This window comes from Poecilia mexicana, unplaced genomic scaffold, assembly GCF_051168715.1.
Source record: "Poecilia mexicana isolate PSO_F unplaced genomic scaffold, ASM5116871v1 scaffold_14, whole genome shotgun sequence".
Classification (NCBI taxonomy): domain Eukaryota; kingdom Metazoa; phylum Chordata; class Actinopteri; order Cyprinodontiformes; family Poeciliidae; genus Poecilia; species Poecilia mexicana.
Genome location: NW_028263383.1, coordinates 18433432 through 18446573, shown reverse-complemented (window position 1 = coordinate 18446573; position 13142 = coordinate 18433432).

Below are 13142 nucleotides of genomic sequence, written 5' to 3'. Positions count from 1 at the left end.
TTACTAAAGACAGCGTTTCTAACTTTTGATTTGATTATTTAATTGTTTTGGGTATTTCTGAATAAAGAGCACAATGTTTTATTTGATAGAAATGATTCTGATAATTTTTATATGGAAATTGATGGGCACACTTTTACAGTGTTTAATTAAAGAACATATTTAAATAATTCCATAATTTAATGTACATTTAACATTTCAAGACGAGAAACAAATAATTTTCCTGTATTTATTTTTTATACGTTATTGAGAAATGACTTTTGATTTATAAATCAGTCATTGTCAAACATTAAACTACATATTTTTCTTTTTTCCAGAAAATAAATATTTATTACAGTATGTCAACTCTGCTATTGACAGCAAAGATTGAAAATAATTCTAACAGAGTAAATTATTTTTTATTTCATTACATAAGCTACATTAATACACTAATACTTCAGATTGAGATATTTAAAAATACACAAAAAGTGAAAGAATAAAACATTTATTTATTATACTGGGAACGCTGGTCACACTGGGAGAACTCAATGACTTCTGAGACGTCCTGCTCACAGGCTAAAGCCAAGGATAAAAGAGAAATTATCCAAAAGTGTAATAGAAAATACATACGGTATATGTTTCTTTCACATTCAGAAAAAGACATTTCCAGCATGTTGGGCTCTGACTCGTAGCATCTTTATAGCTAAATACCGACATGGTGAAGCTGAGCTGGGAAACAGACTGAAGAACAGCAGCTCCAGCTCTGATCCTGACTGATCTTTCCTCACTAAATCCTCTGGTTTTTAATTAACTTCTCCTCTAACAGCGGTTTCTCATCACCTCTCTCTCTCTCATTAGAAAACAGTACGAAAACGTTAGCTGCTATGCTAACAATCAGCGGTTATTTCGGGCCAATTTAGCTACATAGGAAATATTTTCCGGTTGTTTAGAAGTGAATTTCTAGTTGCAAAGTCAAGTAATTCTGATCGTTCATCCTTACCTGGGGAAGGTAATGGCAATGAATCCAGTTTGTTTCGTAAAACGGTTGAAATAAGTCCACACAGCACAGGACTTAAGGAGCTCCGATCGCTCTCCTGCCACATAGAAGATGGCGGACGCTTTTACGTACGACTCAGCGCTCCATGAGGCGTCTACGTATTGATGTCTATGGTCAGCGGAGTTGTCAGTTCAGCATACTCAACAAGTTATGACGAAAATAAGTCATTAAATTGTTTATAATGTGATATAATATGATAACTAGATAGATATACATGCGTTGTCGTGGTTTCAAAGTGTATACATAGCAGTCTAGCTGCAGCTGCAGTCAACTACAACACACGCCCGTGTAAAACTCATTAACCTACTTAACCGCTAAGTCAGGATGCCATATAACTGTTTATAGCAAAGTGTATGATGATCTACGTCATGATTCTATGTTGATGATGAAATAAAATCTGAAATGTGTATTTCAGATAGTCAGTAATTCATTTAAGATATCTTGAATTGAAATCTCCATACCAGTCAATGGTAAATCTGACGTCATTTTGACTAGTCAGAATGTATATCTCAAATATGTATTTTGTCTAGTCGAAATATAATTAGAAATATTTTAAATCGCTAAAACGTCTAGTCATAAAACAATTTGAGATATCTGGAATGTAAGGGCGGTAAAACCGAATTTATGTTAAAACGGCGCTGACACAGAGAGCGAGAAAGACGTTGTTTTGAGTTGTACTTTAACGGTTTCTCCCTTTGCTGTTAAGCACAGCACGAAATTAATAATGTCTACATGTGAGATCACGGAATTATTCTGCGGCGACGGCGCGGCTAAGCATCAAATGTTAAAGAATAGTGTTTTTGTCCTTCAGCATTGTACACATGCGCGAAATTTCCTGACATAAACAATAACATGCAGGGGTCTAGATTTGTAAATTCAATTATAATTAAGTCAGTGCCTCACCAGCTATGAACCTCACCGCACGTCACTGATGTGTGTGTGTGTGTGTGTGTGTGTATGTATATATATATATATATATATATATATATATATATATATATATATATATATATATATATATATATATATATATATATATATATATATGTATGTATATATTTAACAGTTTCCCGTGTTTAAAATTTAACATATAAAAACTGTTAAAATGGGGGAAAACAACTGTTAAATTACACAAAAAAAATTCTGATGGTAATTTCGTAAAAAAAAACGGAAAATGTACTGGCATAAAATTACCAGGACATTTTTCGTTTTTTTTATTTTATGGAATTAGTGTTTTACTGTGACAAAGAATTTCAATTTTGGGTTAGCAAAATATTGGTAAATTTGACATAAAAAACTGTTCAATTATGGAAAATATTTTGATGGAAATTCTGGAAAAAAATACAGAAAATGTCCTGGTAACTTTCTGCCAGGATATTTTCTTTCTTTTTTTTATTTTTTTTTATTTTACAGAATTTCCATCAGAAGTTTCCTGTAATTTAACACAAACAGCTAACGTTCGGCGAGAGGCGGGGTAACCCTGGACAGATCGTCAGTCTGTCGCAGGGCAACACAGAGACTCACTCACACCTAGGGTGAATTTGGAGAGGCCAATTAACCTAACAGTCATGTTTTTGGACTGTGGGAGGAAGCCGGAGTACCCGGAGAGAACCCACGCATGCACAGGGAGAACATGCAAACTCCATGCAGCAAGACCCCGGCTGGGGTCTTGCTGCATGCAGTAGGTAGTACTGTTGCTGCAAGGCAACAGTACTACCTGCTGCACCACTGTGCAGCCCGGTTCTTTTAACACTGAAACTAAAATGCTGTTTTGACTTTTAGTACAAAACAGCAAAATGCTTGTGGCTAATCGATAGCCAACGAAGCCCAAGTGTTGCTCAAGAACCCAACTCCTCAAGCAAACCATCTCTGAAGAATCTTCTGGTTTTCTTCATCCACTGCCCGTGAGTCTGTCCGCCTTCCACCGCAAGTCAAAACCATCTGTCCTCTCTCGGCTCCCTCCCCAGAGCCAACCCAACCCCAGCTTACTGGATAGATGGATTCTTCTCCATCCAGTAAGCTACTCAGTCAGTCATCAAATTCTCAGTAAGTCGTACATATCTCACCTCTGCTTTCATCTCTCCCTAGTGTCCCTGCAGCCTGGTTCGCTGACCAGTAATCAAGAACCCCACTTAATGTAATTTTTGGCATTTGTAAAATAAATCAGCTTTATCTGATTTCCAAGATTTCCTGGTGTGTTTCTCGATCCAGCCTCCAACATGAGGCTGGATCGAGGTGAGGCTGGACAAACAACCATGTACACACACACACACCTAAGGAGAATTTAGAAAGACCAATTAACCTAACTGTCATGTTTTTGGACTGTGGGAGGAAGCCGGAGTACCCGGAGAGAACCCACGCATGCACAGGGAGAACATGAAAACTCCTTGCAGCAAGACCCCAGTCGGGGTCTTGCTGCAAGGCAACAGTACTTCCTACTGCGTCACTGTGCAGCCCGCTTCTTTTAACACTGAAACTAAAAACTGAAATTACAATATGACTTTTAGGCAGCAAGGAGTTTGCTCCTTGCTGCCTAGGAGCAAGGAGCTCCTTGCTCCTTGCAAGGAGCAAGGAGCTCCTTGCAAGGAGCTCCTTGCAAGGAGCTCCTTGCAAGGAGCAGTGCAGTAGGCACAGTGCAGTGCTTACTGCACTGTGGTGCAGTAGGCAACAGTATTACCTACTGCACCACAGTGCAGCCTGCTTCTTTTAACACTGAAACTAAAAACTGAAATTACAATATGACTTTTAGGCAGCAAGGAGTTTGCAGCAAGACCCCAGTCGGGGTCTTGCTGCAAGGCAACAGTATTACCTACTGCACCACAGTGCAGCCTGCTTCTTTTAACACTGAAACTAAAAACTGAAATTACAATATGACTTTTAGGCAGCAAGGAGTTTGCAGCAAGACCCCAGCCGGGGTCTTGCTGCAAGGCAACAGTATTACCTACTGCACCACAGTGCAGCCTGCTTCTTTTAACACTGAAACTAAAAACTGAAATTACAATATGACTTTTAGGCAGCAAGGAGTTTGCAGCAAGACCCCAGCCGGGGTCTTGCTGCAAACTCCTTGCAGCAAGACCCCAGCCGGGGTCTTGCTGCAAACTCCTTGCAGCAAGACCCCAGCCGGGGTCTTGCTGCAAGGCAACAGTATTACCTACTGCACCACAGTGCAGCCTGCTTCTTTTAACACTGAAACTAAAAACTGAAATTACAATATGACTTTTAGGCAGCAAGGAGTTTGCAGCAAGACCCCAGCCGGGGTCTTGCTGCAAGGCAACAGTATTACCTACTGCACCACAGTGCAGCCTGCTTCTTTTAACACTGAAACTAAAAACTGAAATTACAATATGACTTTTAGGCAGCAAGGAGTTTGCAGCAAGACCCCAGCCGGGGTCTTGCTGCAAACTCCTTGCAGCAAGACCCCAGCCGGGGTCTTGCTGCAAGGCAACAGTATTACCTACTGCACCACAGTGCAGCCTGCTTCTTTTAACACTGAAACTAAAAACTGAAATTACAATATGACTTTTAGGCAGCAAGGAGTTTGCAGCAAGACCCCAGCCGGGGTCTTGCTGCAAACTCCTTGCAGCAAGACCCCAGCCGGGGTCTTGCTGCAAGGCAACAGTATTACCTACTGCGCCACAGTGCAGCCCGCTTCTTTTAACACTGAAACTAAAAACTGAAATTACAATATGACTTTTAGGACAAAACAGCAAAATGCTTGTGGCTAATCGATAGCCAACGAAGCCCAAGGTGAAGCTGGATGGAGGTGAGGATAATAATGCTGTAACATTAGCCCGTGTTACAGCATTATTATCAGTCCTACAATAACTACCAGTGTTAATGAAAATACAAACCCTGCCACGTTTGCATTACACAGCTTTCTGACAGGGCTGTTCTCATAATCTTTAAAGGCCTTTTTAAATTCCTCCCGAAGCAGCTCGATCATCTTGCCAATGACATTTTCATCCTTTTTGGTAAAAAAATTCTCTAATTCTGAGCTGCTGTGTGTTTTTTTAAGCTCATTGAGCACATTCCTGGCCATATGTTTCTGCTTTTTGGGAGTTGCAGAAAATTTCTTTGGTATGTTGATCCCTTTTATCACACTGTCTGTGATTTTGTTGATTAAAGCGATTTCTTCTTTGCCGAGCTGATCAAAATCTTTTAAAATCCCGTTTTCAATCATCATCCTAAGCGTTACATTTAGTGCCAACAGCTTCCGCTGTTGTCTTTCACGTACCTTCTCTGTAGGATCAGCAACTTCGGGAATGTTAAAAAATATCTTTTTTATATTCATTTCTTCTTTAAATGTCTGCAAAAAACAATTCTACGCTTTTGACTCTAAGAACTCTCAGAACTTTTGTTTGTGAAGAGTCATTGAAGGAGACAGTAACTCAAAAGGTATCAAAGTCTTTGATGTGTCATTCAGTTACGTCCTGTTTGTGACGTCATAGGGCATATACCTTGTCAAGTTTCCTGTTTGTTTTCCGACCAAGTTTTGGCCGGGAAACTAAAGTATTTTTCCCGCCGCGCTCCCGTATTAGTATTGTTAAGTAAAGTTCCCGCATTATAATAATTTAAAATAATTTCTGTGCCTCTCCAAGCGGAATTGTCATTGAAAGTATGTTTGCACCATTTTCAAAGGCACTTTTCTCAGAGGGCGCTGTATTGACAGGTCTTGACCACTAGGGGGGGGATATATAATACAAGATGTGCAGACTGTCAGTTTCCCTTCATAGCAGTTTCACTATCAGCTGAATCAAACTAGGACTGAAGTTAAAACAAAAAAAAAAACAATAATTAATTTTCTAAAAAGGAAACAAAAACATTGAATCCTCATGAGCAGACTGAAATTGTTGATAATTGACAGCATGAGGAGAAGTTAAATACAGCTTTGTTGTAATTGAAGAAAATAAATTACATGATTAATTTGAACTTAATTTTAATATTGTTTCAAGTACTTATATAACAGTAAATTATAATTCCCTTATATATAATATTAATGAATATGTAGAATGGGCTATTTAAAAAGTAGTTTAACAAAAAATGTTTAAATAAAATAGCATCTCAGCTAATTTCAAATTTTTTGATATAAGTTTCAATGAAGTTATCAATAATATTTGTACCTAAAGTTTCAACTAGTTAAACAGGGATTAGTTGGACTAACAGCTTTCTTCCTCTGAGAATTGCTGCGTGTTTTACCGCAACAGTTTTTTCACAGGACTGCCTAAAAAGTAAATCTTTCTGCTGGTTTATAACGATGCTACCTGCATGGTCACTAAAAATAGCAAAGTAAAGCATATCACACTAGTTTGAAAGTGCCTTCCCTGTAACTTACAGATTTAAAAGTACATTGTTAGTTGATAAATCACTGAATTTCCAAGCACCAAAATACTTTACAGAGCTGTTGTGATCTGTTTCAAGTTTACTCTGCATCCCGAAAGTCAGAGTCATGGAGGTGCAACATTCAGTTTCTATGATCCAGTAACCAAGAACAAATTTGAAGACTGCAAATAAAGCTATAAATAGTTCATTCCAATCAAATTTAAAAATCCATTTGGTTAGAGTTGGGTCCAAGTAATATCAATCGAAATATTAATTTTTTGACTTTGAATTGCCTCATTGGTGAAACATGCTTACAAATAAACTTGGCTTTCCTTAGAAAATCAGTGATATTATACACTTATACTGCAGGTAAGATAACAATTGGTGACAATATCACTGAACCTCACTCAACAAAAATCCAAACTAAACCACTTTATATCATGAGTGTGCCTAAACATGGCAGAAGAAGCTATTTAGGCTCTACCTACAAGAAACAACATGCCAGAAGAGGAGTATTTGAAATTAAATTCAGTGCATCTGTTTATTGTAAGTTTTTATAAAAACTAAACAAAACAAAAAAATAACACATGTTAAAATTCTTTAACCAGGGCCTCTAGTTGCATATTCCTTAAATTATTGTTAATTTTAAACATTATTTACAGCATGCATTTTTTTTTATTGATTTGGTGTCCTTGGTGCTATGGGATGAGATGGTGGTTGAGCAAGTTCATATAAAATGTATCAAACAGCACGAAGAAGGAGGAGACAATGAACTTGTGCTGAAGTCTGGGCTGGAGGAAGGGTTTGGACTGAGAGGAAGGATGTGTGTGTGGTTGAGAGAAGGACGTCATGGTATGGAAAAGACAGTAGCAGAGTAAATAGAGTGGGTGTGTTGGAGAGTCAGGGATGTTGGTACAAAAGCTCCCCCTCTCACCTATGTGGTCCCGTATCTTGTGGGTGGGTTTTTTAAAAAGGGTTGCAAGAGTGTGTATTCAAAGGACAAAAAGGAGAGTGTTTTGGTGACCTTGAGGCGCAGAGGACTGATAACTAAACTTGATGGCTTGCTGAATAGTTCATTCGATTCAGCTGTTGCAGCTGAAACACGAAAAACAGTAGATCTCAAGGAGAGCTGATTTATGTAAGCTGATAACCTTTAAAATAATTCAGAGGACATGCTTAGCAGACTGCAACGGTACTAAACAGCAATAAGGTCTTTGTGAAGACTCCTATTCGACACATACACCAGGTCCAGGGACAAAACTGAAACACGGATTTTGTAAGTTACTCCCTGTGCTTTGAGAATTTCAAAAATCTAACACTTTCTCACGCATGTCTCCTGCAATGAGTAGCAGGCAAATACAATGGGTACAGAGGGCTGCTTGAGGTCAGTAGTAGAAAGGACATCCTGCTCTCTGGAGCTGTTGCCATATTGATTTCTGTCTTGACTTGTATGTTAGCAGGTAAAAAAGCAAGTCACAATACAAGGGTCAAACTATGATGAAATGAAATACGTGTAGTTTTTTTCTCACATATTTGTAACGGGACAAATATGTATTGCTTTTAATGCAACCCATTTTACACAGTGTGTGGGTGAAAAATGTAGAATTTACAATGGGTCTTTTTTTTTTCTTTATTCTTTTCAAGACAGAATCTCTGGATATGATCACACACAACACCTTGTAGCACCATGGGAAGGAAAATGGCTAAATGGGCACAACTTGGACCTTCTCCCTTTTGGGTATACTCAGCGGTTTAGACATTAATAGCTATGTGGGGATGTATTTTAAGGCGATAGCAAATTTACACTGCTACAGAAGTTGCACATTGACAACTTTATATCATTTCACAGTGTAATGTCTTCATTGTTGTCCCGAAAACAGACATAATAACAAAAAATGTGAGGCATGTACTCACTTTTGTGTCATACTGTAAATACCTTGCCGGACCAATGAAAGAAAAAAGCTGTTCAGTTTACTTAATTTCATTTTGTACATCCGTCCCACACAATGCAAATAAGTAGAACAGACATATTTTCCCTCCCTCCTTCAAATACTTAAAGCTTGTCAAATCAACATATTTTATTTACATGAGATTACTTGAAAATATTAAGTTGAAACTACAAACATTTTATCTCTTACCATAATGTAAATATGTTATGTATTATCAATAACTTTTTTATGTCTTAGCAACACTGTTATAATGAATAACACCAGCTTATTTTTCATTGCCAGTGTTACTCAGTGAAATTGTGTTGTGTAAACACGATTCTATCATGTTAATGGAACACGTTACAGCTTTAAATCCTACTTAATTTTTTTCAAGTTATCTATATAACTTTCTAATGTAAGAAGTTAAATAAAAAAGAAACAGATCTTTGACAAGAAAGACAAAGAGTTCAAGTGCTGCTGAACAATTGAACTTTATTTAAATGAACATTACTAAATCACACCATTTTGTATTTAGCATTTTTTACGTTTAAGACACAGAGCATTTTTAAATTGAGTCTTACCTGAAATACAATTTTTATGAACAAACATGTTATTTAGGAAATGAAATATCAAGTTTTGATATATTAATATTTAAGATATAAAATGGATATTAAAATATAACAGTTAAGCTTTATAAAACATATTTAACATGGTATAGAATAGTATTTCAGATTTTAACAATGTTTTTGAACATGTAACATGACATTAAAGCTGCAGTATGCAAGTAAGCAAATTGTTGTTTAAAGGTTAATCTGGAACATATTTGTACAAGAGATATACAAGATTATGTAGAAAAGTAAGTCAGATTTCAATAACACTATTTGACAGGGTGCCCATATGACTGACATGAGATAATATGTAAAATAATTTTTTTTATAAAAGTTACATTTGGCAGCATGTTCAAAAAAGTTGAACATGTATGATGCTGATGCTTTTCTAAATCATTTTATCTTTTATAGAGATATGTTAAAGGTCAACCTTTAAGCTGCTGTATGTTCCACTGAGAAAAAAAGTTGTGTTTTTTTTTTTGTTTAAACTATCACTATATTATTACATTACAAACAATAAAACATCAGACAGAAAATTGGTGAAAAAAACTGAGCCTCGTCTTATACAGACACAACGTACTGATAGTTCTGACCAATATGTAAAAAGAAAGTTATAAAAGTTACGTACTGCAGCATTAATTTCATATTAATACATGTTCAAACACAGTTTGTAGAAATCTGGCTAACACTTTATTTGACGGGGGTGCACAAGACTGACATGACACTGTCATGAACATAAAAGAGTCTTTATGAATGTTGTTATGAAGTGTCATTTGGTAAATAATGACACTTTTAATGCAAAGTTGCTCCAAAAGTTGCATTAAAGTGTCATTATTTACCAAATGACACTTCATAGCAGTCATAGACATTCGTAAAGACTCCTTCCTGTTCATGACAGATGCTATGCCAGGTTTATGATAGGTTTCTATCAACTGTATTGAACATGTACATGCTGCCAAATGTAACTTTTGTGACGATTCTTTTGTACATATTTGTTAAAATTATTATGTCAAGTCCGTATAACACAGCTTAATTTTTTTATATCATCAATCTCATGTTTTACTGTTTACTATGCAATATCATAGTGACAGTTTAAACAAATATGTGAAAAACCTATTGCTTATAAATAGCAACTTAATAGTTGACCTTGAACATATTTCTGCAGTTAGTCATTAAAAAATAATACATTTGTGTCCTCCAATGAAGAATATAACAGTCGAAAACACTCTGATTTAAGTGAGTTTTTGCGTGCCAGAGGAGTCCCCGAAGCTTCCATTGCACTAATGGAAGAACAAAAGGTGAGTAAATCAAATGAGATAGTTTGGTCTCTAAATACGAACGTTTATGGCTAGTTGTTAGCATGTTTGTTAGCTTACGGAATAAGCGTGATTTACAATGTTAAATCACACAGCTGATTAAAGGATGTAACAGCTGTTGATTGCTGGAATTGTCCCGTAAGTGTTTGATGCGAGACATCGACTCACTGATCCACCACCACCAGGACCTACAGCACTGACACTGGGATGTCATTCGGACTAGAGAAGTGTGGTCAGATGGTCACAAAGAGAGGGAAGGTCATCCACACAGAAGGGGTCTCACACCCAGAAGGAACAACAGCAGACATAGAGGACAGTTACAAGTACCTGGGAATACCACAAGCAAATGGCAACCTCGATGAGGTCACAAGGACAGGAGCCACAGCCAAATACCTCCAACGAATAAGGCAAGTCCTGAGAAGCCAGCTCAATGGCAAGAACAAGATCCGTGCAATAAACAGCTACACCTTACCAGCAATCAGAGACCCTGCAGGAATAACTAGCTGGCCAAAGGAGGAGATAAAGACCACGGATGTAAAGACACTTGGAAACTACTAATCATGCATGGAGGGTTCCACCCCAAATCCAGCACTCTGACTAAACACGAGTCACAAGGAAGGTATTAAAGGCAGGTGATTCCTTGAGTTTTCTAAATTGAGGGAACCAAACCTCTTTGGAATCCTAAAGACCTTTAATGGAAATAAAGGCCCCTCTTAGAGGATTAAGAGGCAGAGCGACCACAAAGCTGATTTGTTGGATTCTGTGAAGACGTTTGCAGTCTAAAGAGGAAATCGCACCCAATTCAAGAAGAATGGGTCTAAGTGGTTCCAGCATGCAATCTCCTCCTCAGGGTGAATTGATTGGAATTAAATGCTGAACATAAATCTTTTGTTGATAAGTTACAGGCCTTAATATGTTTAATTTTTCTTTCATGTGTTTGAATAAATAAATTTAAAAGGATTTTCTTAAAAGGATCAATCAATTAATTCATTTTATTTATAAGGGACCCTTTCATACTAAAAGCAGCTCTAAGTATCATGAAGTTGAGGTGGTGAGAGAAAACGCAGACGAAGTCCAGGGTGTTTATCTTGGGCCCCCTGACAAAAAAATTGTTTGGGCCCCCTGCACAGTTGCTGTTACAATTTTTTGAGTGTATTTGACCCATAAAAAGCGTCACAATTTTAAAGGCTTGCATTTGCCTTGCTTTCTTTGGTTCAATACTGATAATTAGCACAATATTTACTGCTCATGAATTTAACATCCAACAGTCCACGACCAGTATGCAAGTAGGTTGCTTACATTTTTTCTATTGGTTTTAGATACTGAAATGTCTCTCCATGAGCAACAGTCAAAGGGAACGTGCAACTACACATAAAGCAATCCAGACTTATCAAGAAATGCTATGTAGTTGCTTTTTATTCAAGCTGCAGTACATAACGTTAATAAAAAATATGTTTTCTCCATATTTGTTAAAGTTGTCATGATGTTGTTACAGTTTGTTATGAGACAGACAATCTGTGTAAACAATCAATCTCCTCCATCTCCATCCTGAATTACTATTACTGGTTAAAGTGACGCACTGTTTTGACCAAAACAACCAATCAGAACTAGTAGGAGGGTCTTGGTGCTGTCAATCATCCTCATTCACTCACTGCTAAACGTGCTAATGGTGGAGAAACAACTTATCATTACAAGAAACCCTTTATCTGCCGTCATTATGTTCTGTGAATGTTCAGTTTAGTTATTTTTACTGCTAAAAACAATCTTTGAAAATACAATATGATTAATTTTGACAGGACCCCGATTTTTTTAAATTTTATTTCTATGAACAATATATAAATAATTAAATTGTGGACGGCCCCCTGCTGGTCATGGCCCCTAGAATTGTCATCACTTTTCACCCCTTTACCGCGCTCCTGAGTAAAGGCATACATGACACATGAAAATATACTGAAGACGAATAACTCACCTTTAAAGAAGCTCTGCTTCTTCCGATGTGCAAGTCCACAAACTTTCTGGAAGCTTCCCGCACCTTCCCACGCACCGCTGAGCTGAAGCATTCACTCCAGTGACAAAAATAGTCAAATCCAGTTTACTCAAAATAAAGTAGTCTTGTACTTTTCTCAGGCCAAACATGTACATTGCTCACATTACTTGAGTTGAATAAACAATTTAGTGACACTTGAGTAAAGCATAGAAACCTAATTTAAGTAAGAATAGGTATTGCCTTTTAGAGTGTTCTAAGCCAAAGGAAAAGACATCAAGAGGTAAAGACAAAGTGGGAGAATGTTGAGTGTCTACTTATTAACACTAACAATTTTCTGACTCAGTATCATTGATATTATAGATTTCAACATATTTGTCTGTTTAACCCCACAGTTGAATCCAGCATGATATCAGTTCTATAAAATTCACCAAAGAAATTTAAAGGGGCAGCATTATGTGTTTTCCAGGGACATTTTATGGCACAATCAAGTTACTATCTCCACTTCAGATGCTATAAAATTCTATATGTATCAAATATGACTAAAAATAAATTTTACTTCCTAATTTAATGCCTTGAAATTGGGCTTTTGTCTCTGTAAAAGCTCCTGATCTTTCTGAAACTTCACCTCCAGGAAGTCAGCACATCGCTCCTCTATCAACCCATCAACAACGTTTTTTTTTTGTTTTTGTTTTTTTACCAGTTTTGGACTGAGAAATTACATGTATAATGAGCTCAGATGATGCTTAGTTCCACCAGGTGTTTGCTAATTGCAGCTGACTAGTCTAAAGGACCTGAGTGGTGGAGTTGTGCTTTCTGAAGCGGTTGCCACTGGTGACTAAAGGATTTCTCAAACATGAAACAATCAAGCTAACATTCCAGGTATGATTTTGATGAGGGAATAAAAGAAAATAGGACGTAAAGCTAAGAATAAGTTGAATTTACATAACACTG